We start from the raw sequence: 27,622 nt of genomic DNA, 5'->3' as shown, positions 1-27,622 counted from the left end.
CAAAGGCAGTTCTCATGTACAGATCAAGGTTCAATCACAAGAACTTAATTAAGCTTGACATTATTTTATCTTCTCTTCTTCTTTGATCTCCTGTACCAGCTCAAGGAGAATCATGGCAGCATTCATTCCCTTCTTGTGTTTCTACTCTGTTGCCTAAGCCCAGACAAAATGCTTCTCCCATTTCTTTCTCCCTACCAAATATTTCTTTCCTATAAACTTCCTTCTAGAATAGCTCAATGCCACTTTTCTCTAATGTTTTCACGACATCGCTCTCATTGGAGAGCTCAGTTATTCTTTCATGAGTTCAAATCTTCACTCTGATGTTTACTAGGTATTGTGACACCAGGTAATTCACTTCCTTCTCTTGCCTAAATGAGAGGTTGGGGTAGATGATCTCTAAGGTTACTTTCAGCCCTAAAATTCTAGTGCTGACACTCATCTGCTCATTTTTTTTCTCCTCAGATTTTTCTCCATCTAATTACCCATATGTTATTATTAACCTAAGTCTGCTATGCCTGCCCACTCCTACCCCCCCAAATGGGTTCACAGATTTAGAGTTAAATCTCTCATAGAGATCTCAGAACAGAGTGTCAGTGCTGAAACATAGAGACCCGTTAGTCCAATTTCCTCTTTACATGGATAAGGAAAACTGAGATCATCCCCATCACCACCATCATGATCCCCATCATGATCCTCATCACCACTACCACCACCACCACCACCATCATCATCATCATCATCATCATCATCATCATCATCATCATCATCATCGCCATCCCCATCTTCATCTCCACCACTATTACCATCATCATCACCACCACCATCATTATCATAACTATCACTACCACCATTATCATCATCATTCCCATCCCCATCCCCATCACCACCAGCACATCATCATCATCACCACCACCACCACCACCATCACCATCTCCATCACCATCACGATCCGCATCATCATCATCACCACCACCACCATCATCATCATCATAACCATCCCCATCCCCATCACCACCACCATCACCATCATCATAATCACCATCACCATGATCCCCATCATCACCACCACCACCACCACCATCATCATCACCATCACCATCACTATCACTACCACCACCACCACCATTTCCATTACCATCATGATCCGCATCATCACAATCACCACCACCATCACCATCACCATCACCATCACTACCACCACCACCACCATCTCCATCACTATTCCCATCCCCATCACCCATCATCATCAGTTGAACTCAGGGCTTGTGACCCCAAACATTGCTGGAGTCTAAGCTACATCCCATAAAATAGTGAGGACAGAGCGTGGGGCTTGGGATTGGGAAGATTTTGGTTTGAATCTTGTTTCACTGTGTGACCATGACATCATCACCGTCATCTCTTTTGACCTCAATTTTCTCATTTGTAAAATGGTTTACTAGAAAGAGCACTGAATCATTGAAACTAGATTCAGATAATGCTTCTTCCATTTTATAGGACCTTAGATAAAACTAAATGTAAAATTAAATTTTGGATTAACTGTAAATTGAGATGTTTGGGCCAGATAACTTTTGAGTTCCCTCTCAGTTTTGAATATATGAACCTATGAACCCATGATCTTATGACCTATATTACCTGCCTCATTGAGTTGTTGTGAGAATCAAATAACAGAATGTATGGAATACCTTTTGCAAACTTTGCTCTATAAATGTCTATGATTATTGTTGATATTATTGAGTATAGAGGATGGGAGAAAATCCATAGAATCAAACAGTTTTTGTTTAGTTAATAATGGTTGGGAGTTTTATGTAGGGAACAGTGGAAGGTGGAAGTAGGAGACTCACTTCCCCCACTTCACCTGTCCAGAACTTGCATCCTGAAAGAGTTTGAGCCAACTGCAACACAAAGACACATACATACCCCCTCCCACACACACACATTAACAGTGCTCTCTCCAATGCTTGCCAAAATCAAACAAAGAGAAATGTAATTGGGAATAGACAGAAGAAAAGGTCGTCTCCATCTCTAACCACATAATAGCATGATTAAAATGCAGAGATCATTCCTTTGCCTCAATGCAAAACTACTTTGTCTTCTCCTAAATTCAGAAGGGAGATGCCTAGAAACATTTTGTAAATGTCAGCCAGCCTTTGTGTGGTGTTCTATGTAGTCTAGTGGCTGGGCCAGGAAAGAGGCAGTTAATGGAAAAGGTCTGAATGGAAGCTTTTGTTCAATCAGTTATGAATTTTATCACCATACCTGCATGCTGGAGTTGTTAATTCTTTGTTTTTTGTTTGTTTGTTTTGTTTTGTTGCTGAGGCAATTGGGGTTAAGTGAGTTGCCAGGGGTCCCACAGCTAAGAAGTATTAAGTGTCTGAATCCAAATTTGAACTCAGGACCTCTTGACTTCAGGGCTGATGTTCTATCCACTGTGCCACCTAGCTGCCCCCATTCTTTGCTTTTGAAGAGGACCAGTGACATCACTGATGCCTTAACTTGCATACGAATTGGATTTCAATGAAGCAGTTATGCAAAATCATCAGCCTCTCTTTCTTTTCCAGAGTCATTGAAGTACAGTAGCAGGGTAAAAGTCTCAACTGATGATGGCCTGGTCTGACCAAGTTCTAAGTGCTCCACAGCACCTGCTTCAGCCGCCCTTGTGGCTGATGGAACAAATTGTTCTCATCCACCCACTCTAGCGGGTGTTTGGGGTAGACATCCCCCTAATCAACTGATGGTTTTGAAGCTTGTTGGTTACCCTCAACCTGATTTAACCCGTCTGTGAGATGGTTGTACCAGGATGTGGCCCCTCTGCATGCTACAGTTTCTTGGAGCCACAGGTGAGAGTTGGTATCTGGTTGGTTACCAAAAGTGGATGAGCAGCCTTCACACCAGAGTTGCTAATCCTCCCCCAACAACCCATCCATCCCATTTCCTATAAACTATTCTTCCCATTCCAACTTCTATTCTTTCCTCCTACTTCAAATCCATGGAAAAAGAAGCTGTGGTTTGCTAAAAAGAATGTTAGAGCTTCTTTTTTCCAGGGGCTTTAGGAGATAGCCATAGTCTTCAGTGAGATGGTCCAATGTCCTCCCTCTCAATGATCTTATACATTAATGCATTGTGTTCAATTGTTATTTATTTACCTATATTTATGACATGCATATTCTTGGAGGTTCTTGTGGTCTCCTCCATTAGAATGAAAGGGAGTCCCTAGAACCTGGCATAATGCTCGGCAAACAGCTGGCACTTAATAAATACTAATTCATCTATCCTATAGATACTCAAAGCAAGAGAAAAATTCTCTAAGAGAAATTCCTAGAAGCATTCAATCAGATCTAGAAGAAATCCCAGGTTCATGAAATCAGGAAATAAGCAGAGAGTGCAATTGTTGGTCATTGGCTGCATAGCTATTTAGATCATACAAGGCCATTCAAGGTGAACAGAGCAAAACACCTGGAATGGGGTCCCTGTTATGACAAGTAGGGGAGGTACATAAAACTGGCCACATAGCTTAATTCTTGAGAGATAATCAAGTTCTATGTCATAGAGCTGTGGTGAGGAAAACCCTTCCTAAAACCTGGAGAACTACATAAATGTGTGGTTATTCTATTACTCACCTTTCACCTTGTGAAAGTACTCACTGTGTGCCAGATTCTGTACAGAGTGCTGCTCATACACAGATGAAAAGGAAATGATTCTGCCCTCAAGATGTTTACCTTCCTTATTGACCAAAGACTCAGATTGTAAGAGAAGGAAACCTTCATATTAACAGTGAGGTGAGAATGAAAACCCTTTCCTTGAATTCTGCTCCATAAAGGTGTTATGTGTTTATTGGACTTAGGGTATTTTTTCAAATAAATAAATTCCTTTGGCTCCATACATTTGAGGCAGCTAATCTTACTCCTGAACAGTAGAAACAAAATCACAGATGAATATGACTCCCCAAACAAGCAAATAGAGGCAGTAAATCACTGGACATTCTAATAAACACTCTGATAATAAGGCACTTCACTTTTCTCTCAAACTCCTTGGAACAATCTAGTCCAGAGGATCTTAATGAGGGAAGGAGAAAGCACTTGCCCAAGATCCCTGGCTGAGTGGGGATGGGAACATTGGGGATGGTGTTTAGTGAAGTCCAGCAGCTGGGCCAAAAAGGAGGCAATTAATGGAAAGACCCTGAATGGAAACTTTTGAACAACTAGGTATAAAGTTTTTCACTACACCTGCCTGCTTTTTTGTTTTTGAAGAGGACCAATGACATTAATGATGCATTCGCTTGCTCAAGAACTGAATTTTAGCAGGGCAGAGCTATGCAAAGTTGTCAGTTTCTCTTTTCTAGAGTTATTTAAGTATCCTTGGTTCTACCCATAAGCCCACATCCAGAATCTCTTGTCTGTCCTTACAAAGTCCTACAAGATTCCATTTCTAAGTATTATATGTCAAATTCAATTTCATTCCTTTCTAAAACTCCAAAGGATTATAGGAAAGATTTTGCCCAAGGTCTGATGGGTTTTGAACTGGATTTTCCCAAGAATCTTTGTTCCTCACGCAGATACTTAACCCCTGATTGAAGTCTTGCTTAAGGGAACAGAATAATCGAGACACAACATTAGTCTTTTATCAGCACATGGCTAAAATAGCCCCAACAACAGAGCTCACGGGAAGAAAAGGAAAGGCCAGAACTTTGACAAAGAGGCAGACATCTCCAGAATTCAACAAATCTTTTTACACAATATTCTAACTCTTCAATTGCCTTCAAAGCCCATTAAAATGGTTCCCCAAATGCCACTGTTCCCAGTTCAGGCTTGCACTCTGGGCAGGTGTTGGGTAAGTTCAGAGAGAAAATTTTATTTTGCCAACTTGAATAAGTGAAACATTTGGGGGCATGAAATTATATGGAGCATCATCAGGCTTTTTGTTTAAATATTAGTGTTTACATTAGAACCTCCCCGATATTGGACCAATTATGTTCAAAGAACAGAGTTCCTGCAAAGAAGAAGGAAAGAACAGAGTACCCAATAAATTTGTACTAAGGAATCACTTCTCTGAAAATGGCATTGGGGTCTGTCACCGGACATCCTCACCTAACATCTGCATCTATCTGGGGCTAGAAATGTTGTCTATTAGCACCCAAAGGATGCAAACATGTCCTCATGGAGGAGTGTGCTCCTTTGAGAACAGAGAGCGAGAGGTCTCCATCAACATGAGTCTGGGAGAAGGGAAAGCAATGACAGAAACAAACTTGCAGTGATGTTCAGAAAAGGAAAAGAATATCTGTTCTCTGTGGAAGGCCTGTGATGTGAGGAGGCCTGGGAAGCTGGGCTGCTCCTGAGTCTTTTTCTCTTTGGGCGAGGGGCTGTCTGAGGGGCCCCTTGGCATTCTTGCTCAGTTTTCCATCAGGACCTGACATGGTTAGTGTGATGCTGCTTCATTCAGTTGCCATAAAGCTTCATAGCTTATACATTTGCCGAGACAAAATGGCAACAAGTCCCATAGCTGTGAAGCCTTTGTAAGATTGCCTCATTTTCTATTTTGAGGCAGAATGTCCATACTCCAGGGCATAATTTAGGTATTGCCACCAAGATGGATTTCACATTTCAATTCTAAAATTCTGAGCCCTGGGCTGTATATGTCTGGGAATTAATGTCTGCCCCACCCCTCCACAACCTCCTTTCAGTTATTTCTGGGATTATTAAAAATCTTTTCAGAGAAAAGTGCAAGAGAAGAACTACAACAAATGGTCTAACTATCCCACAATTCTGTTTGGGGTATTTGCCTTCCAATTCACATGGGATGTTGAATGAAGCCATGGAGGTAGATTCAAATGGTTTTTCAGACTGTAGAAAATAGTGCTGGTCTATGTATGAAAATTGTTGTGCTTCTAAAACACTATATAGATATTATATATATTTCCACATATGTTATATAACAATATATATAATACACAATACAATATAAACCACTATATATGCATACATATGTAATATATTCAGATATATCAAATGCCATTAACATATCTATATGGTCATATAGAAACACACAAACTCTCATGATATGAATATACATGTACATATCCACATATGTGAACATATATATAAACATATGTATGTATATGTTCATAAAGTCTTTTAAACACTGATCTCAGGCATGTCATTTAACTCTGTTGCCTCAGTTTCCTCATCTGTAAATTGATCTGGGGAAGGAAACAGCAAACCACTCCAGTATCTGCAAAGAAAATCCCAAATGGGGTCATGAAGAGTTAGACTAATTAGAAATGACTGAACACTACCAAAGAGTCCCTTCCACCTCTAAATCTAGGATCCTATGATTTTATGAAAGAAAGCATATGATTCCATTGTGTATCACAGATTCTTTTTTAAAAATCCCATTTATTTTCTTTTGAGGTCTTCCTTCTTTCCCTCCTACCTTTTTCCCATTGAGAAAGTAAGGAACAAAAAGCCCATTGCAAATATGGATAGTGAAGCAAATGATAAAACAGCAGTCAGAATCCAGCATGTGGTATCAAGGGCATGCCTGATTTTAGGATGGCAACAATAGTAAGGATGGCTGGCCGAAAAATCACAAAGATCATCTAAAGAATTTGGGGGACTCGTTGTACATGGGATCTAGAGAGAAGAAGGGGTCAAAGAGAGAACTGGCTGATAGTTTGTCTTTGTCTAATTCTGTAGTCATTCCCTTGGGATGTAGAGGATACTATAATAAGATACTATACTATAATAAGAAAGTTACTAACCAACTCAGTTAAAATCTTTCTTATTATCTATTACTGAATCAGTCAGGATGCCTTAACAAGAAAACTACTAACCAATTCAGTTAAAATATTTCTTATTCTCTATCAATGAATCAATCAGGATACTGTAACAACAAAGTTAATAACCAACTCAATTAAAATCCTTATTATTTATCAACGAATCAATCAGGATACTGTAACAAGAAAGTTACTAACCAATTCAGTTAAAATCCTTCTTATTATTTATCAATGAATCAATCCTTTTGGAAAGTTTTTTTTTTTTTCCAGCACTTAATACAGATATGGGCACCTAATGAGCACTTAATAAATTCTTGTAGACTTAATCTGACTTGATAACTTCTGCTTTTAAAAATACTGCTCAGGGGGCAGCTAGGTGGTGTAGTGGATAGAGCACCAGCCTTGAATTCAGGAGGACCCGAGTTCAAATCTGGTCTCAGACACTTAACACTTCCTAGCTGTGGGACCCTGGGCAAGTCACTTAACCCCAGCTTGGGGGGAGGGGTCAACTTATGCATTGTTCAAAGGAACAAGTCTCCACCCTCCTCAGCATAGCATGTTAATGCTTAAAAAAATTCATGCTTGTACTTTTAAACAAGATACACAGATTTTAAATTAATTACATAGCCATTTTTTTATAGCATGAAGGGAGATTTCCTAGAAGAGGGGAGGTATAGTGATTCTCAGACCAGGGGAGTATAAAGTCCATGCAAACTCAACCTCCTAGTTCTCATCTTGATGTCTCAGAGAAGATTAAAATCTGTCCCCATCAGTTACTTCCCCCAGGGGACCCTCTGTGGTGAGCACTTGGTTCCGGGGGGGGGCCTGAGAATCACTAGGAAAACAAACCACAGAAAGGTGAAGTACTCCAGCAAGTTTCTATAGAATTCAATCTCATAGTTTGTTTATAGTAATATTTTCTATCAGTTCTTTAGGTTTTTCTTTGTCTTAGATATGAATTCAAAATCTACACTAGCTACTACAGGCTTTGGGTATGGGAATTAGGAGACCTTGATTTCTGTTCTAGCTCCATCACGAACTTACTGTGTGACTGGGAAAGCCTATCTCTAAACGAGGCTATAGTTTGCTGATCAGTAAAAGGTAGGGTCTGAATGGGGTGATTTCTAGCTTATATCTGCTTCAAGTGAACACGTATTGATTAAGCACCTCCTAGCTACCTAATTGTACTTCTTATAATGACAAACCTATGAAGTATAATTTTTTACTAAGAGTTAACCTTTAGACAGTGGTAATAGGGTTGTAATGTATTAACTCATCTGATTCCCCCTAAATTCTAGTGAAGTTATTACTACTAGCACTGTTTTACAGCTGAGGAAAATGAAGAGGTCCAAAGTCAAAGAGCTAGTAAGCATCTGACCAGGGATTCCAAGCTAGGTCTTGCCCACACCAAGTCCATGCTGTCTCCTAAAATCTCATCGTTCCCACTCTCTCTTTGCCTCTGCCTCTTGATGAGTAACCAGTTCTTCCAAGCTGATTTGTCATAGATAATGCATGTGAAGGGCAGTAAGGGGTGCCATAGTGCACAATTAGTTTTATGCACTACTTTAGGCACTATAGAGAACCAAGTGAAGTCAGGGAGAGTCATCTTCTTGAGTTCAAATCTGACCTCAGATACTTCCTAGCTGTGTGATCCTGGGCAAGTGCCTTACCCTTTTTGCCTCAGTTTCCTAATTTATAAAATGAGATGGCGAAGAAAATGGAAGGCCACTTCAGTATCTTTGCCAAGAAAACCTTAAATGGGGCCATGAAGAGTTGATCGAACTGAAATAATTGAGCAACATAGCATATGAGAGAGCCCAGGAAAAAAAGGTACCTGTCGAGTCTTCTCACCTAGCTTTGCCTTTAACCCTTGGGGTTAGCCACGTGCCTCTTTTTTAAATGAAGTTATTTACCCAGAAGACCCAATGGGGCTGCAATAAATTGCTGGTTCCAAGTTCCGCCTGAGGGGACAGTTTCTTAAGCTATTAAAAGGATTAACCTTGGAAGGGAGGAGATCCCTTTGGGATAGTGGCAGCTTTCCTATCTTTATTTAATATTTATTATGAAAGACTGTCCAGAATATACACAGATCAGCCTTGAAAATGCTGAGCAGGAGATCTGAGTCACCATGGCTTCTGGGCAGCTAATGGGAGGGGAAAGGTCTGAGACTGTCCTATAGATGGAAGAGTCACTGCCTCAGACAACAGGAGTAGCTAGAAGGGCCCCGAGAGGAATCAGAGAACTTGGCAACGTCCTTCTCTCCACAGGAATCCTCTGAATAACTAGGTGAAGGGATAGAGGGAGGAAAGACAAGGGAGCCATGGAAAGAAAATGGATCTAAAATCAGAGGATCTGGATTCAAATCTGAATTTTGCTGTTTAGCTGTGTGGCTTGGGTTAAACTTTTTTTCCCCTCTCTGGCTCTCCCACCTGCAAAATGAAGGAGTTGCACTAAAAGATGGTCCCTTAGAGTTTTAGATTTTATGAATCTGCCATGGGATTTTTTTTTTTGAGTCACAAACATAGTTCAGATGGAAAAAAAGACGTTGGACATATCCTGTCCATGATGGAGTCTGGACAAGGCACATAAAATGCACACACATCATAGACATGTTAATCTCAATTGGCTTGTAATACTCAAGTATATTAACTTGCCATGACCAAAATTTATTCCCCATTAGACTGTAGGCTTCTGGAGGGCAAGGGCTGTCTTTTGCCTCCTTTTGTGTCTCCAGCCTTAGCACATAGTAGGTGCTTAATAAATGTTTACTGATTGATTGATTATCCAAGTCATTAGAAAAAAATTAGCAGCCAAGAGCCGAGCCCAAATGCTTGGAATCCTGAAGCTTCAAGGCATATATAGAAGGCATATATAGACATCGAATCATTAAGATGGAACTGGTGTGCAACCAGTTCCTCTTCTGTCCTTCCCTCCTCTGATTTTGCTGTTAATTTTTTCTCCCAGTGTCTCATGCTGGCTCTTAGCATTCCCAATACTATTTCTATGGGGCTAGGCCACCTCTAATTATAATCATGTTTCTTACAGGGCCAGGCTTCAAATTTTCTGTACTTTTTTTTTTTTTTTTTTTTGCTGAGGCAATCAGGGTTAAGCCTAGGGTCACATAGCTAGGAATGCTAAGTGTCTGAGCTAGATTTGAACTAAGGTTCTCATGACTTTGGGTCTGGTGCTCTATTCACTGCACCATCTAGCTTCCCCTTACACTTATTTTTAAATACATAGTTGCTTCAAGAGCTCTCTGTATATCCACATTGATCTCTTCAGATAATATTCTTTTTTCAGCCAAACTGGAATCAACTCTGCTGCAGCAAAACAAACAGCTATGTATGATTCTGGGCAGTTCTCCCAAGTTAAGCTGATTCTTCCCATTACACATTTTTCCTCATCTCTCCCTCTGACTTTTCAAGGCCCATCAATCATCTTACTGTCTGCAAGGAGCCGTTCCTAATTTCCTTATTTCTAGTGCATTATTTCCTCTTTATCCTGTCTACTTCTAGTTTGTAAATTGTTCTTTGCACATTGTATTCCCATTAGATTATGAGGGTAGGGATTGTCATTTTTTTTTTTTTTGGTATTCCTAGCATCCTGCCTGGAACATAACAAGTGTTTAATAAATGTTTTTTGACTGACTGCTCCATTCTGAGATCAGTATTGACCTGTTATACTTATAAAGTCAATCACAGAAAACAAACAAAAAGCCCTGCTTTAATTTTAAGATAAATGTAAAGAACAACTTCAAAGACTACAAGTTGCTTTTTTTTTGTCAGAATATGAAAGCCTGCTATATGCTAAATTCAAGGAAATTCTTCCTTTTGACAATCCTTCTCCCCCAATTACAGTGGTCCTGAATAAGACTTCTTCTGAGTTGGACCCTAAATATTAAGAGTAGGTTCCCCCCCCATCACATTCTAGTTTTAATGAATTACTATTTCCTCTATTCCCTTGGAGAAAATATTGACGTAAAAAACTATGGACATGGGATGGAAGGGAGAGGTTATTTCATTATATTTATTTTCTAACTAAATGGAAGGGGAAAGAGGAGAAAGAGAGAGAGGGGTGGGGAGAGGAAAGAAGAGGGGGGGAGAGGAAGGGAAGGAGACAGACAGAGACAAATAGAGAGAGAGAAAAGAGAACAGAGAAAGACACAGAGAGAGACAGAGAAGGAGAGAAAAAGAAAGAGAGGGAGAGAAAAAAAGAAGAGGGACAGAGAGACAGAGAGAGAAACAGAGAGAGGGAGAGACAGAGAGATGGAGAGAGAAAAGAGGCGGGAGAGAAAAGAGGGAGGGAAGGAGAGAAAGAAATGTTAAATTTACATTAAGAGGAGATAGCATGGGGCAGTACAGTAGATAGAGTACTAGGCTAGAAATCAGGAAGACATCTTTCTGAATTCAAATCTGACCTCAGATGCTTACAAGCTGTTTGGCTCTGAGCAAGTCATTTAACCTTAACCCCACATCAGTTTCCTCCGATGTAAAATGAAAATAATAATAGAATCTGCCTCCCGGGATTGTGAGGATCAACTGAGGCAACTTATAAAGTACTATACAAATGCTAGCTATTATTCTTATCATCCTCATTATTAAGGCTAGAAGCCTTTCTTCATATTTCATTGATCTACTTATGTTAGAAAGCTTTAAACCAGTGAGGTCCGCACTCTGAGGCTCCACAGTACACTGATGAGACAGGTACAACACTTCCAAAGACAAAAGCTGAAACAGATTTAACTTCTAGAATTCTTTTACATTCTTCTGACTAGCATTCCTTAAAGATGAGCTAGTCTAGTCTTAACATTTTATTTTTTTTGTTATGGATCTTTCTAGCAGAGTCTGCTAGATGTCAATGGGCCCTTTCTCAGAATATTTTTTAATGCATATAAAAATACATGAGATTACAAAGAAAAGCAATTACTATGTATAAAACAGTCATCAAAATGTTTTTACAAACCCCACAGATTCACAAACCTCAGATTAAAAAGCTTTGATCTATTCAACCTTCTTATTTTATTTTTTGTTATAAATCCAAAGTAGATTAAATTTAATCACTTTTCAGCATACACTTTAAATTAGACAATATTGGGGAAATTAAAACCACATTCCTTCCCTAAATATAAACATATCACGGGTTGTGTGATTTGTTGCATACAATCATTGCAACGTTGGTTTAGAAGATAAAGCCATTTGTAGAATTTTAAGAAGGATGATGGATGATTATGAACAGTACAGTCTCATAAAGCAGAGAGGAGCAGTGGAGGGTAAAACTAGTTTAAAGAAATATTGGAAGAGAAGAAGCTAAGCAAAGTTATCCCAAGGGCATTTGGGGATGAAAATGGAAAGACAACAAATAATAGAGGAAAAATGGAAAAGATCTGTAAAGATTATGAGAATGGCTGTTTTTACCATCAAGTCTAGTGGAACAAGGATTCTAAGGTCATAGTTCCACATATGAGCTTGGAGAGGTGGTAGAAAGGACAGCAAGAAGCACAAATAAGGAAAACAATTAGAAAAGGGCAAGTATTTATAGAAAAGACACAAAGGTGAGGAATCCAAGGAACCACTATATAAGATAGCTCAGGGAGGAAAAGATACCAAAGTCCTGAACAAAATTTTGGACCATTTAATTTTCTCTAAATGTACTGAGAAAACATTAACTATTGATCAGTGAGACTACTTTCTCATGTATACAAGATCTGCATGCAAGTCATCTACACAGGAATCAGGGCATCCCTAATGCGACCATTGGTAAACAAATAGGGTTTGTTTTTTTTGTTTTTTTTTTTACAAATCATAATGAACAATGAACCACTTTTTTTTTTTAACCATTTTGAGATTGGCTGGAGGATACAAGATCTGGTTATATGTGATTATGAAAAAGCATCTGATTGAGTAAACAAAATGCCAATTAAAGGCTCATCCCATTTATTCATCAAAATCACGAATGAATGAATGAAAAAAAACCCCACTTATTAATCTTTTACAATGTTAAGTTCTTACTATGTGTTAGGCAGAACTAGCAAGACAGGCCCTGTCATCAAATTGTTTTAAGTTCAAATAGGGGAGAACAACATGTAAGGCTAGCTACAGAGGTTGGGGAGGAGAGACATAAGCTGGCAAGGTTTGTTTGCCAATGGCTAAGAACTGGTGTGATAGCCTGCTTCTGGGAAAGAGAAGGTGAGAATTCACTTATCAGAGCCCAAGGTCCCATGGGTAGGGCCAAAGTTCTGGTGGGAAGAAGAGTTCTTTGTTGAAACTTGCTCTGCAAAGAATTTAAAATGAACATCCTGTAGAAGCAAGGGAGAGACACATGGTAGACACATGCATCAAAAACTCACGAGGAAAGTAGAAGAGTTGAAATAGAATATGTCCTCAGATGTGTGATAGGATAAGAGATTTGCCAGTCATTGAACAAAGATGAAGGATTTCAGCCAGACAGTCAGAAAGCTTTTTTGGTATCATCAGGAGGAACTGAGAAAGGTCTCCAAAAACTATGCAGACATAGATGAGTTCCAATCTTCACTAGAGGGCTCTTCCAAATTGAGATAATCAATCTATGAGTATTTGAGAACAAATAAATCAATACTGAAGAGCTGGATTAGCTTTTAAACTACCTACCCCAGTGACAGATTCTTTATTTCTCCAAATTTCTCTATAAAAATAATTCTAAACTCATAAACAAAAAAGTCACACATCAAAAACTCCGTATGGCACAATTCTAGTTAATGCTGCATATGACAATCACAGATTTCATATTTCAAAATTTAAAGCAGAAAAAAAAACTAGGGAGGAAATAAAATCAATCTTTTCTCAGATTATTCTCTCTGAAGAACTCATATGACATTGACAAATAAGTTGTGGAAAGAAAGGGGCTAAAAGTCTGCAGCTGAATTTTCTGTTCCTCTCGAGGAAACTGAGGTCGGGGTGGAGGAGGGAATTTGTTCCAAGTCATGCAGTAGTAGAGTTGGAACTAGAAATACAGGTTTTCTGATTCTTAATTCATTACCCTTGAGTGCCCAAACCATAGACATTTCATGAGCATTCATGATAAATCCTTTTTGACCTCTATCATCTCTTTTATTGACAAAAGTTGATGACAGAGTAGATGTGGAGTGGTAGATGATGGAGAACTGGGTACTGACATTTAGAACAATGATAGGCACAATGGATAGCAAGAGCTGCAGCCAAGTCAGGGATGGCTGAAAATGGGAGTACAAAGAGACAAGTTTCCAACACTAGCAGTTTCAACCTTCCCTTGTGGTGGAAGGAACAATTATTCTCCTGCTCTATCCTATCTTGGCTCTGCTCCTTCAGGGGCCATTCTCCTTAGCAGACTATACCTAATTGCCACCTGAGTCAGCTGGCTTTGCAGCCAATAGTGACCCAAACATAAATTGGATGCTCTGGTCAGAGGCTCCCTCCCAACATGAAGAGGCCATACATTACTTTATGAATTCTTACAGATTTCTCTGCTCCTCTGAAGGAAGAGACTATATTTGCTATTTTCTTCATATGTCCAATAATGACACAATGCTGGGCATACAGCCAGCACTTAATACATGTTTAGAGTGATTGATTCTTCATGTATCCCAGCTCCAGAAGAAGATGGGAACTTAAGTATATTTTGCTTTTAGGGCTGGTCATTGGCCCCTCTTAACAGATTTCTCTGGCTTACCTGCTTCTACTCCTTTTGCCCAGGCAACACTTGGGAACTTCAGTATGTGGCCCATTTGCAATAGTGGCCACGTGGACCTCCAATACTCATACTTAGCATATTTGGAAACAAATAGTGGTCTTATTTATATAGTAAAGGACACAAAAAGGACACAATCTGAGCTGAGAGGTTCAAGACAGTTATTTCCTCCCTTCTGATAGGCCTCCAGTAGTGTTCTATCTACTCTTTTGGTACCATGAACAGCAAAAAGGAAGCTTGGGGGTTATGCTACTGGCTCCTCCTATTGGGTTAAGGTAAGTGTTCTGGCCTGGGTCCACATGGAGACAGCTATTTCCTGACTGCACTTTTCCTGCCTGGCCTCAGTCCATGTGGCTGTAGTTCTTTCCTATTATGATTTTCCTCTAGGGATTTTGAGTGGTTTTAGCTTTCTCCCATGTGCTGCTCCTTTTACTCAACTCTCCATTATTTGCCCTCAAATGGCTCCCAGGATCTTGTCAACATTCTTCCTTCCCAGGCCCTGAAATGTATCTGGAAGGAGTGAAGCCATTTCCTCTTGGTATGTGTGTTGAAGGGGTCACTGCCAGACACACAGACATAGAAGTGCACATGCTTGTTGTTCACTCTTCATGACCCCATTTGGGATTTTCTTGGTAAAGATACTGGAATGGTTTGCCATTTCCTTCTTGAGCTTATTTTACAGATGAGAAAACTGAGGCGAATAAGGTGAAGTGATTCCGACAGCTAGTGCATATTTGAGGCCATATTTGAACTCATGAAGATAAGTTCTCACGATGGCAAGTCCAGAGCTTTATCCACTGCACCATCTAGTGCTACACAACACACACACACACACAAATTCAATGTTTCCTAATACTCAAAGAGTTCCCGGGCCCTGGTTAGCTCCTCCTAGTTACTGTACCTACAATTTGGGTAACCTACCAGTATGGTCAATGTGGTTCCTGATATATATAACTGAAAAAAGAGATTAATGCACATTATTGAGCATATAATAAAACATATTCTATCACAATTACATGGTTGTTTCTGAATGACATTCTAAGTCAACAGTTATTTAAGGTTAGGAAGAGATTTTGAATTATTCATTATGTCTTTGCCCTTTTGATTTAAGGCCTTTATTTTATTCCTTTTTTTTTTCTGCTGAAATAATAGCAAGGGGAAAAGATCAGATTCACCTCCTAAATTTGCACTCAGATTTCAACGTCAAACCTGAATCCAAGCCAGACAAAAGCAATGCTTTCTCAGATTTTCTCCCTGATGGTTAGGTGGATAATCACAACCAGTTTGGAATAAGTGGATGATGCACAGTCATTTAGCTCCCTGAGCCAGATTTTCAGTTCTATGTCACGAATTACCTACTGCACGCTTCAAACATTCTAGAGACTATCTCCAGCTCAGACTGTCCAAAATTCCACTTACCTTCCACTCTGCAATCTTCATCTGCTTCAAACTCCCTCTATTTATCTACTCATTCTAGTTTCCCAAAAGGATCATCAGCTTCCTTCCCTCTCTATTCACATTATTAACCAGTTGCTAAATCTTGCAGTTTCTACTTGTACAACACTGTACTTATTCTCTCCACTCACAAAATTACCACTTCATCTTTTCTCACTTACATGGGTACCATAGCCTTTTAATTAGTCTCTATCTCAACAGGTCATCCATTCTGCATGTTCCTATCACTGTCATTTTCCTTAACACAGACCTGATCATATTACTTCTCTACTCAATAAATATTTGGAGCTTCCTATTGCCACGAGGATAGAATATTTCTCTATCTACCTTTTAAAAACCTTTATACTTTGGGTTCTTCCTATCTTTTCATCCTCAATCATTATTTTTTCTCTCTCCTACATTCCTTAGGCAAGTCAAATCAATTTTCTTTCTGTTTCTCCCAGATGAAACCCCATCTTCCATCTCCAGGATGCACTCTCCCCTCACCTCTGCCTGGCTCCAAGAAGCTGTTGCATGTGCAGTGGCCACATCTCCATAGACAGCCTAAAACAGGTTCAGGATAACCAACAGACTTTAAATCTATTGGTGAGTTAATGGGGTATGTACTCCAAACATGTAAAGACTTCCCTGGCATAATAGATAAGAACAGTTTGTTCCAATGACCATGAAGGCTGAAGCAGGTACTGTGGAGTGCTTAAAACTTAGTCACCAAGGTTACCTATTGCATTCTAACCATTGACAATCAACTTGATTTCACTTCAGTGTCTCTGGAAGAAAAAATAAGGTTGATGACTCTGTGCAAATCTTCTTCACTTAGATCCAATTCACAAACAAGTCATCAGCCTCTGATGTCACTGATTCTTTTTGAAAATGAAGATATAGCAATAGACTCTTTATAAAATTCAGCTCACATAACATCTTCATGAAGCCCTCCCTGATCTTACCAGTTGCTAATGCCTTCCCTTCCAAGCTACTGTGTATTTAACCACTTCATAAATATTTATATTTACTTACTTTACATTCATTCTATTTTGGTACTTACTATGAAATATGAATTTGCAAGGCAGTGCTCCCTTTTTAAATTTTGGTTTTCTTCTCTATCATTTCTTGTCTACTTCTCTACCCAGAGGGGTTAGATTATATCTGGTATTCTTAAGCTGGGGTAAGTGGAATTCTGTGGGTAGATTTCAGAAGATTCATGAGCATTAATAGGAATAAAAACATATATTTTTGTTTTTACTAATCTTTATATGAAATTGAGTGTTTTTTTCTTTCTTTTTCTTTTTTTTTTGATTTTTTTTCAATGATTAAGTCCATAGGTTTCATGGATTTCATGATCCATAAAAGAATTAAATATCCCTGGCCTAGATGAACTCCAAAATTTCCTAAAGCTCTAAATATTAGAAGAGACCCAGTATAACTTCCTAACCAGTAAAGGAACTCTCTCCACAATATGCCTTGTTTGTAATCATTTAGCATCATATGTTTGAAGACTCCTAGTCATGGGGAGATTACTACCACACAAGGCAAATGATTCTATGTTTGGGTACCTTTGAATTTAAAAAATCTTGTCCTTCCATTGAGCAAAATTTGAACTTCAACTTATTGATCCTCATTCTAACTTCTAAAGCTACACAATATTAAGTGTATCCCTTCAATGTGATAGCCTTTTAAACACTCAAAGACGTCCATTGTATCATCACTAAGTCTCTTTCAGGCTAAATATTCCATATTCCTTTTCCTCTTTTTTTATGTGCTATGGGTTCCAGACTGCTAACTAATCCAACAAAGGTCCTGAGAATGGAAGGGTACCTGGTCTTGTAAAGAATATCCTTGATTTGCACCTTGGACCCATTTTCTCTGGGATTGTATATGTTGTTGGGTCATTTCAGTCTTATCTGACTCTTTGTGACTCCATTTGGCAAAGGCCCTGGAATGGTTTGCCCATTTCATTCTCAGGTTATTTCACAGATGAGGAAACTGAGGGTCCCAGTACTAAGTGTCTGACGCCAGATTTGAACTCAGAAAGATGAGTTTTCTTGACTCCAAGCCCAGTGCTCTGGGCACTATGGTGCCCATGATGTTCCTATGAATATGTACTAGTTACTCCTAGCTGTGACCTCATCTCTGCTGCAGCTATGAATTTCCCTAGTCACATCAAGAACAATCTGACCTGGCAATAAATAAGTTTTTATTAGACAACTATTATTTGCTTGGCACTGTACTAACACATAGAAGATACAGACACAAATGAACAATCCCTGTTTTCAAATCTTACATTCTATCCAACAGGTATACACAAAGTAGAGACAGAATAAATGCGCACTAACTTCTTAGCCCTTGGTCTGGCTTTGCTTGTAATGACCCAATGGAACATTTCAGTGGGATCTCTACCTACCACACAAGAAAGGAAGGATACATTATAGATAGAAACAAGCTGGAGATGTCTGTAATCATTTTCATTTTTAGCATCTGTTCCAAAAGGAGGGGAGAATTGGGAGCTATTATTTGGCTGTGCCCATGCTGAGAAGACATAAACTCTTATGAATTTGTGTTTCATGAATCAAGAAGGCAGGACTGAAAATAGAAAAAAAAAAGGCTCGGCTAGCACACTCCATGTCTCTCTTCTAGGGCAGGGGATATGGAGGAGGGGGGTGAAAAGAGGTATCCCTGGGGGAGGTTCTGGAATGGGCTCCTATTAGCAGATGAAGCTGGAGGGTTCAGAGCACGCACATCTTTATGCAAGATGCTTCCTCCTCATTCCCCGCTGCTTATATTTCATTTTATTTACATCCTATTTATTCATCAGCAAGCTCTTCCTCCATATTCATTCACTGTCAATTAGGTTGCCAAAAGCAAGATGGCAGTGACCCAGCAAGGTCCTCATCATACCCGGGCCATTTCCTCAGGATGACCTTGGGTCTGGGATGCTCATCTTCCATGGGGAGGACAACCATTGACTATCTTCCCGAGACATTAGCTTGTGATTTGGCTTGCTGCCTCTGTTTGTGAGTCTCAAGTTCTCCTGGGCTCCATATATCACCACCAGCTGGAAACCACACGTCAGGTGATGCTGGACCATTAACACTCAAAAATAAGCAACAGCTCATATTTCTAAGGTGCTTCCCTATTAAAGAACTCTGTGTGGGGAAGTAAATATAAGGATCAGTGTCTCCATTTTACAGGTGAAGAAGCCCAGTTGTAACTGATCTGTCCAAAGTTATATAGACAGGAACATTCAATCAGCATCACAGAGACTTAAGCCCTGATTTCATTAACTTTCAGCCTCTTTCTATTAATCATTGTGAGCACAATTAGGTCTTTTTTTAACTGTTTGGTTCTTAAAAGAAATATGGAGAGCCAGATGGATAAGGACAGTGACTGCACCTGTGCTTTCAGAGGTACAGGACCTTTATCAATAGCTATCAGTGCCTTCTCTACAAATTATAGTCTTAATATTGGCTAGAATACTGAGAGAGAAAAGTATTTGGTAAAAGTCACATAACAGGATATAGAAAAGCTAAGCCCAGGTTTTCACAGCTCTTTTTCCGTCCTGCTCCATGGCCTCTTGGGGCCACAGAGGGAAATGGGAGAAGAAACAAGTAATTCAGAGGATCTAGCTGTATTATAGCTAAAGCATTGCAGGGATAAGTAAGCAGAAATGGTCCAGCCTACTCCCCAACCCATCTTCCTCTTCCACACTAGTAGAGAAACTAAGAATGCTACTCTTTGAATTGAGCATCTAAGTTCTGCTCACAAAATCTAATTTCTACCCCTCCACAAAAAAATCCCAGGTAAGATAAGGCTTGGCTTGGCAGTAGCATCAGTGAGGGAGAAGAGGCTTAACACCTAATGCTGCCTTAGAGAAAGGCTGCAAATCTCTTCCCTGAGGGGAAAGTCTCTGCTGATCAATTGAACAAAGAGCAAGCCTGAGTGCCCCAGATCTTCTTTTCATGTCCAGGAAGTGACCCACCCAGGAGTTCAGGCCTTGAGATGGTGAAAAATTTCAATTTAGGCCTTCTTACATTTATTGAGTGTTCATTATGACCTCAGCCCACTTTGTTCCATGACATCTCAGGCTGCTACTCTGGGCTCTGGGAAGGAAGAAGAGGGGAATGAATAACATAAACAAAGAAGTGAAGGGGAGGGGAAGAAGGCAAATAAAGCCACCAAAAATAAAACAAAAATATTGAGTTCCAGGGTCCAATTCATCATTTGACTTTTATTCCTCTTCCTTTAATAAGAAACCCACTGATGTTAGTCAATGAAAATTAATTTGTCAGCTTCCAGATTTCTAGTACTAGATAATCTGTATGCTCTTATTTAGGAACACATGAGAATAAACAGAGATAGAAATGGAGCTCTCTAATTTGTGGCCAATACACATATTAAAAGGAAGCTTCATTTGTCCCTCTGGTCCCCAGGCAATAAAGAGTCTGGGGAAGGGATAGTGTGGATGCTAGCTGCAAGAGACAATTCACCTGCTGCCTGGTTGTTGGAGCTTGATGATGAAGGTCACAGACTAGAGACACATTTGATGAGGGATGATGCTATCACAGTTCCACTGAGACTGGGCTCTAGGTGGTGCTGTCCCAGAAATCCTGATGCACAGCACAGTTGGAGAGCCTGGAATGGGTTTGGGAGAATGGAGTAGCTGTTCTTCTATTCACTCAGGTAGCTGCAAGGGGCCTGTAGCCTTGGGAGGATGGTGTAGGGAGGAGTAGAATGTAATACTTCATGATATGTGTGTGTATATATAATGCTGTTATATATGTGTATAACCTTTATATATATATGTATATATATGAAAAAATATATAATTTGACTATGCCCTTATCTAATGTGATTAAACTGCTACTCCATTTGATATAGAGGGAATGAAATAGCAAACTGGGTCAGGAAAGAAAGGGCTAGGACAATAAACGGGGTGGGGGAGGATAGGTGGCACATTGAACTATTTGAGTGACATATGTTCCTCCATATAAATCCTGGAATGTAGTTGTTAGGGGTCAGAATGTTGGGTGATTGACAAGATCCAGGCAACCATTCTATTACAGAATTACGATCAGATATGGATTAGACACAAGGGATGCAAGAATGAATTTTAAAAGCAATTATGTACAAACAATAGTGGTTGATGCAAGAGAAATTTCTTTTCTTTTTTTTTCTTTTTTTTTTTTTTTTCTGAGGCTGGGGTTAAGTGACTTGCCCAGGGTCACACAGCTAGGAAGTGTTAAAGTGTCTGAGACCAGATTTGAACTCGGGTCCTCCTGAATTCAAGGCTGGTGCTCTACCCACTGCGCCCCCTAGCTGCCCCAATGCAAGAGAAATTTAAAGAAATTCTCAAGTTCTTCCTTTTTTTCCTGGATCACATATATGTAGTTGAACAAAGGAGTTTGCTTAATTAAACAAAACATTAACTGATTTCTACTTGCTAAACTAGGGAACAAACTTTCTTGACAAGAGGTTACCATATTTTTTTCTCCTATGCTATCCCTATCCTCCACTGTTCCCCCCCCCCCCCCCCAATCTCTGCAGCAACAGTCAGATCCCACAGGACCCTGAAGACTGGAGATTGTAGAGTAAAGTCATGTGTCAGGAAATGTACTCAACAGAATTCTTACAGATGGGGCAGGATGATGTCACAGAATATTAGCATAAACTGTCTCTATTCCACGTGATCTGGAACTGTATTATAAGGTTTACTTAATGAATTATGCATGAGAGTGTATAGCACGCCAATCACTTCAAAGAAAGAAATAGGACTAATTTTCTTAGCATTTGCTCCGCACATATGCTAAATGAATGTGTAAAAGGAAAAGCCAGATTAGGAGAGCTATATTTCGATAAAGATGTCTGTGTTGGGAAGGGACGAGTCATATGGAAATTGAGATTGGCAGCTCCCGGCAGCTCCTTCCCATGGCCAGACTTCCAGAATCTCCCTCCCCAGGCTGGGCATACAGAAACTTCCAGAGGAGGAAGGAGGCCAGGGCGAAGCAGTATCATTTGTGCCCAGTATCATTAAGTGGGTGGGATCTTAAACTCACCCATATTACCTTCCTTCAAGAGACATTCTGGAGGAAGAGAACCCCCATAGTTCACACTATTTAGAGCTTGGAAGAATCTCAGAGTTTGTCAAGATTGATGTCCTCATTTTCCTTTGCAATCTTTTTTTGTTTCTTTTTTTTCTTCCATTTTGTTTTTTCAATAAACAAGCATTTATCTCCTTTCTCTCTCATCCTGCCCATTCAATTTAAAAGCAAATTTGTATATATATGTATACACACACACACACACACATATATATGTATATACACACATACATATATATTAAAAAAACCCTTTGTAACAAATATACACAGTCCAACAAAATCCCATAATAGCATATTCATAGTTAAGAAATGATTTGCCTAACATCTATAAGTCATAAATTGGGGCAAAATTTAAATTCAAGCCCTCTACCTCTAAATTCAGAGCTTTTGACTACAACCTTAGATTCTAGTCACCAAATCCTTTATTTGTTTTATGATTAAATATGTTTTATGATTAAAACAAATACCATTTTATTACTTTAGAGTAGGAGATGTGTCTGATTTTTTGGCTCTTTCCTTCCTAGGTAGCAGATTCACTTAGGAAACTAAATTATAAATCAGAAGGTGACTTTTGTGAACTTAGCAATGAGAATTGGAGATGATAATGATGACAATAATTATATTAAGATAAATCATATTTTAAAAGCCATAAAAATGTTTCAAATATATTAACTCATTTGATTCTTACCTGGTGAGGTAGGACTATTACTATTTTTGTTACCATTTTATAGATGAGGAAACTAAGATACAGAGAAGTTAAATGATTTGCCCAGGATTACACAAAGATAAAAAGTCCAAGACAGGATTTGAACTCAAGACTTCCTAACTACTAGCCCACCTAGCTGCCTATATCTAGATAAAGAACAGTTCTACAGAATTAGTAGCAGAAGTCAGGTTTGATGAATCCCCCTTTTCTCTCTTATCTGTGCTTACCTGATATGAAAAAATATACACATATGATAGAAATAGCTTACATTATTATAGTACCTTAAGGTTTTATTAATGTTACTTTGTTACTTTTTTATAATATTATATTATTATTATAATATTAAGTACCTTAACTTCACAATGGAAGGAAGGAAGGAAGGAAGGAAGGAAGGAAGGAAGGAAGGAAGGAAGAAAGGAAGGAAGGAAGGAAGGAAGGAAGGAAGGAAGGAAGGAAGGAAGGAAGGGAAGGAAGGGAAGGATAGAGAAGGAAAGAAAAGAGAAAGGAAGGAAGAGAAGGAGGTCGATAGGTAGGAAGGGAGGAAGAAAGGGAACTCTAAGATCTTATAATTCTCCCAGTGTCAGTGATACTTCCCAATCACTGGAGTCCATCAGATAACGGACCCATTTTACTAAATCTATTACCCTGGATCCTGGAGTCTGAAAACCAGGGTTCAAATCCAGTCTTTGATGCTTACCAACTAGTTTTCTCATCAGAGGGGATTCAACTTGATGCCCTCTGACTTTGGGTACATCTTGAAATCTCCAATCCTGTTCATTCTCTCTGGTCAGACTGGCATTTGGCCTGGGCACATACAGTCTCCCAAGCCAAAAAGTCCTGTATGCACACCTGCAAGGGTCCATCATCAGAACTTGGAAGTAAATGAAATGCAGAAGACGAAGGGAATAATCACCTCTGGAATTCTGTTATATCCTTCTGATGCTTCTCAATCCTATTGCTAAGCAACTATAAGCATCATGAAAAAATCAATAATATAGAGAATGGTCAAGGTAAAGTATTCAGGAAAAACCTCTTTCCTATTTCAGATGAAATCTGCCATATACTTATACATATACAGTTAATGAGGAATTGTCATGGTATAACATTCCCTACTCTAAATCAGATGGAAAGACTCAGCCTCAATGATGGGGAAAAGTTGGTCACAAGCACATCCAATGCTTCTTGTGGCTTGTGCCCATTCAGTGAAAAGATGAAGGAAGGCTTTAAAGAGGAGCTAGATAATTTTTCAAGTCCAACTCAGTGGAGGCAAATCTAATAAAAGCTCACATTACTGTTTCAGCTTCTAAAACCCTTTAAAAAACATTTAGACATTTATTATTAAGTTTGGCCAAAAGTCTTAGACCCATTCTATCATTTGAGCCCAAGAATAAGCCTGTGGGGGTAAATATAGGTGTTAATAGGGTAGTAAATAATAATTGACATCACTATCATGCCATAGAATTTGCTTTACATGCAATATGTTAACTAATTTGAGACTACTGACTTATCCATAGCAAATATGGCACTATTACCTTCCTTTCATTCTTCATCTTTCCTTTTTAGTTTCCCTGGCTTTTCTTCAAAACTGAGGATAGTGCTGCCATTAAAAGAAACAGGGAAGTTTGAAAGGGGGAAGGACTTGAGGGGAAAGATAATGGGTTTTGTTTTGGACATGTTGAGTTTGAGATACCTATGGGACATTTGCCTTGAAACGATCAAAAGGCAGTTTGTGATATGAGACTATGTCTCAGGAGTGAGATTATATATTTTTGGGTATGTATGTATGTATGTATGTATGTGTATACCCATACATGTCTGGCTATGTATTAATATGTCTCTATCTGGGAATCTTCTGCATAGAGATGATCATTGAGCCTATTAAAATGGATGAAATCACTAAATGAGAAACATCCTCAATTAGCAGAAGTGACATAGATGTTAAACCACATTGCTGAGGAGACTGAAAAGGAGAAGTTAAACACAAATTATTCACCATGTCTGGAATATCTTCCTTCTTTATTTCTATGTCTTAGAATCTCTAGCTTCCTTCAATCCTCAGCTCAAGCACCTCTTCTATAGGAAACAGACTGATTCTTTCAGTGGTTAGTATCATCTCGTCAATTACTTCATAAAAAATTATACTTAATCATTGATATACATGTGGTTCCCCCACCCCAAAAGAATGTAAGCATCTCAAGGTTAGGGGCTATTTTGTTCCTTTTTTATATATCTAGCACCCAGCACAGTGCCTGGTACACAGAAGGCACTTAAATGATCGCTGAATTTAAATGAATTTGCATACATGTTTCATTTGCATGTACCACCCTTCCACATCCAACCCACTACACAGTGGGTTATTAGGACAAGAAGCATGTCTTTCATTTCTCTGTAGTCCCCCAGTATCTAGTATAGAACCTTACATGTAAAAGAGGTGTTTAATATAGATTTGTTGAGTTAATTTGAGTTATGCAACTTTCCCCATCATTTCATGTGACATTGAAAACAAGAACTAGGGTGAAAAGGTGTGGATAAGAAGAAATGAAAGGACACATTTTCTTTTGGTTACCTTCCCTCCCTGTTTGGTTGATCATCAGGCATTCATATCTAATGTGCCCTTTACCCTAATTATTGAACCTTAAATAGGAAAATGGGGGCAAATATGATTGCTTTCATTTTTAAAAGGGTTGTAACCAAACTGACCTATCTAAGGTTCCATGGAACTGGAGAAGAGCTTTATCCATTAAGAACCATGGACAGTACTTCCTTATCATGCCGAGAACATTATATATTATACCATGTCCCCTGGTGACTGAAGATCAATTCTTTCACCAGACACAGGTGTTAAGTAATGTTAAGGATCTCCCTTAAGCTCATAAGAGCCAAATAACTCAGGCTGCAAATCTAGGCTGACACATGACATCCTTCCTTCAGTGCTGAACAAAGCAGACAGCTAGGACAAGTTGGAGGGAGGGGTAGAGTTGGGTGGTGAAAGGGAATGAATTAAAGTGGGGCTTGTTGGCTTGGATGTTCACCTGCTGATGCGGAAATCTAAGCTCAGACACAAGGGAGCTAAAATAATCAATCCAGCTTTGAAGCTTACTGAGAGCCTGTCCATTGCCTTGGGACTCCTTCCCTTTAGCTTTACTTTGTAAATCTCATCAGTTATGGTTATCTGTTGTGGTCCTTGAATCATTTTAAGTCCCATCTGACTCTTTGTGACCTCATTTGGGTCACTGGTAAAGATACTGGGATGGTTTTATAAATGGGAAACTGAGGCAAATAGGGGGTTAAGTGACTGGCCCAGTGTCACATCACAGGTAAGTGTCTGAAGTCACATTTGAAATTAGGTCTTCCTGGCTCCACTCTATCCACTGAACCACCTAAAATCCATATAACTTTTTCTGTATTTCAGACTCAGAATTTCATCCTCCCCTTCCTCTCTTCCTTTGCTTCAGATTGATGAAAAGGTAGTCCTTCTCCTTGGCCAACTTCTTTACTCTGTCTCTTGATTCCATCTCTTTCTGCCTCCTCTGTGCATTTGCATCCTTAACCAACTTTCCTTTTTAAAAAAATCTTCAATCATTATCTACACGCTTACAAATATGGTCAGGTCTTCCTTATCCATAAAAATCTTTCATATGGCCCTTTCCTGTCAACTATCCATCCACCTTTTACATATCTAACATAAAGTTAGAACAAGAATCCAAACCCAAGTTTTCTTATCCCAAATACAATTTTTCTTCCTCTTCCTCCCATTCTTCTATCTCCTCTCTTTCCTTCTTTCCTTCCTTGCCCTATCTTACCCAGGCTGGAAGAACATTGGCCATTCACATGCCTAATTTTACTACTAACTGGCACAAATTTTTGACGTGTCCTGTTTCTGACCTGAACTGGTTCATCTTTCTTTAAGCAGGCTGGTGACCTCTGTACCTAAGGGTTCACTATAATAATACCAGATTTGGTATGGACACAGACTCAGTTTAGCCTACTGTAACTTTGAACTCTGGAGCTCAAGAAATCCACCAACCTCAGCCTTTCTACTAGAGGGATTACAAATGTGAGCTGCGGCATTTGGCAGGGATCTTTCTATTATGCCATGGGCTGCCATCTACTTTTAAAGCCAAGCAATCATATTCAATTCCAGAGAAAAAAATGAAGGGGGGTAAGTAGAGAGAGGGAGGGAAAGAAGAAAAAAGGCAAACAGTCCTTGTTATTAACTGATTCAATTTCTAAAACAGAACTGGAGTCCATGGGCATAACATATCAATCACTCTTAAAATGTCATTTGAAAAATGAAATTGCCCAACACCAATTTAGAAGTCAACTAATTCAACTGCTTTGTTGCTTTTGGAAAATTTCTTTTTAAAAAAATGACTTAAGGATCCATTGACCTCTCCTTGTTAATGCCTTTTTGTTTCAAGGACCTAAACAAGAAAATTGCTATCCTTGGTGCTATCCTCACATCCACCACCAGAAATAACTAGAGAAGGTTACTAAGATTTCTTTATCTCCTGGGACTTGAATGTGCATACTCAGTGTAGTCTGCCATGGGCTTAGCATCCATGATATTTAGTATCCATGTACATGGGTCATAGTGTCATCTATATTAATCAATCTTCTAAAATATTTTTATTCATATATTTTATTTCAACAAAACACACACCTCTGACAAATGCCCAAACAATCCTTTCCCTTAATAATGCTTCTTGAAAGTATTTAAGTAAAACCTCCTAAGGACATGATGGCAACTGATTATCAATTCCCATTTTATAGTTTATTGATTATTAATATTGATTGACAATATGGAAATAGATCAGAGGGTAAGGGGGGAGAATAAGCATTTATTAATTTCATACTTTGTGCTGGTCACAGTGCTAAGAATTTTATAAATATTATTAT

General features: G+C 39.0%; 1 protein-coding gene and 1 long non-coding RNA gene across 13 annotated transcripts in view; one reads left to right on the top strand and one right to left on the bottom strand.

Annotated features, from left to right (window-relative positions):
* The window catches only part of TMEM108 (transmembrane protein 108), a 346,872-nt gene that overhangs the window by 25,181 nt on the left and 294,069 nt on the right, over positions 1–27,622 (bottom strand). The gene's annotated exons all lie outside the window — the stretch shown is intronic.
* The window catches only part of LOC141544727 (uncharacterized), a 42,253-nt gene that overhangs the window by 9,544 nt on the left and 5,087 nt on the right, over positions 1–27,622 (top strand). Inside the window, exon 2 of the long non-coding RNA XR_012482768.1 lies at positions 16,369–16,510. This is a non-coding gene — a long non-coding RNA (uncharacterized LOC141544727). The remainder of the gene's footprint in view (positions 1–16,368; positions 16,511–27,622) is intronic.

The sequence above is a fragment of the Sminthopsis crassicaudata genome, chromosome 5, assembly GCF_048593235.1.
Source record: "Sminthopsis crassicaudata isolate SCR6 chromosome 5, ASM4859323v1, whole genome shotgun sequence".
Classification (NCBI taxonomy): domain Eukaryota; kingdom Metazoa; phylum Chordata; class Mammalia; order Dasyuromorphia; family Dasyuridae; genus Sminthopsis; species Sminthopsis crassicaudata.
The sequence above is the reverse complement of the archived record's forward strand: the minus strand, read 5'-3'. Positions and strand labels throughout refer to the sequence as shown.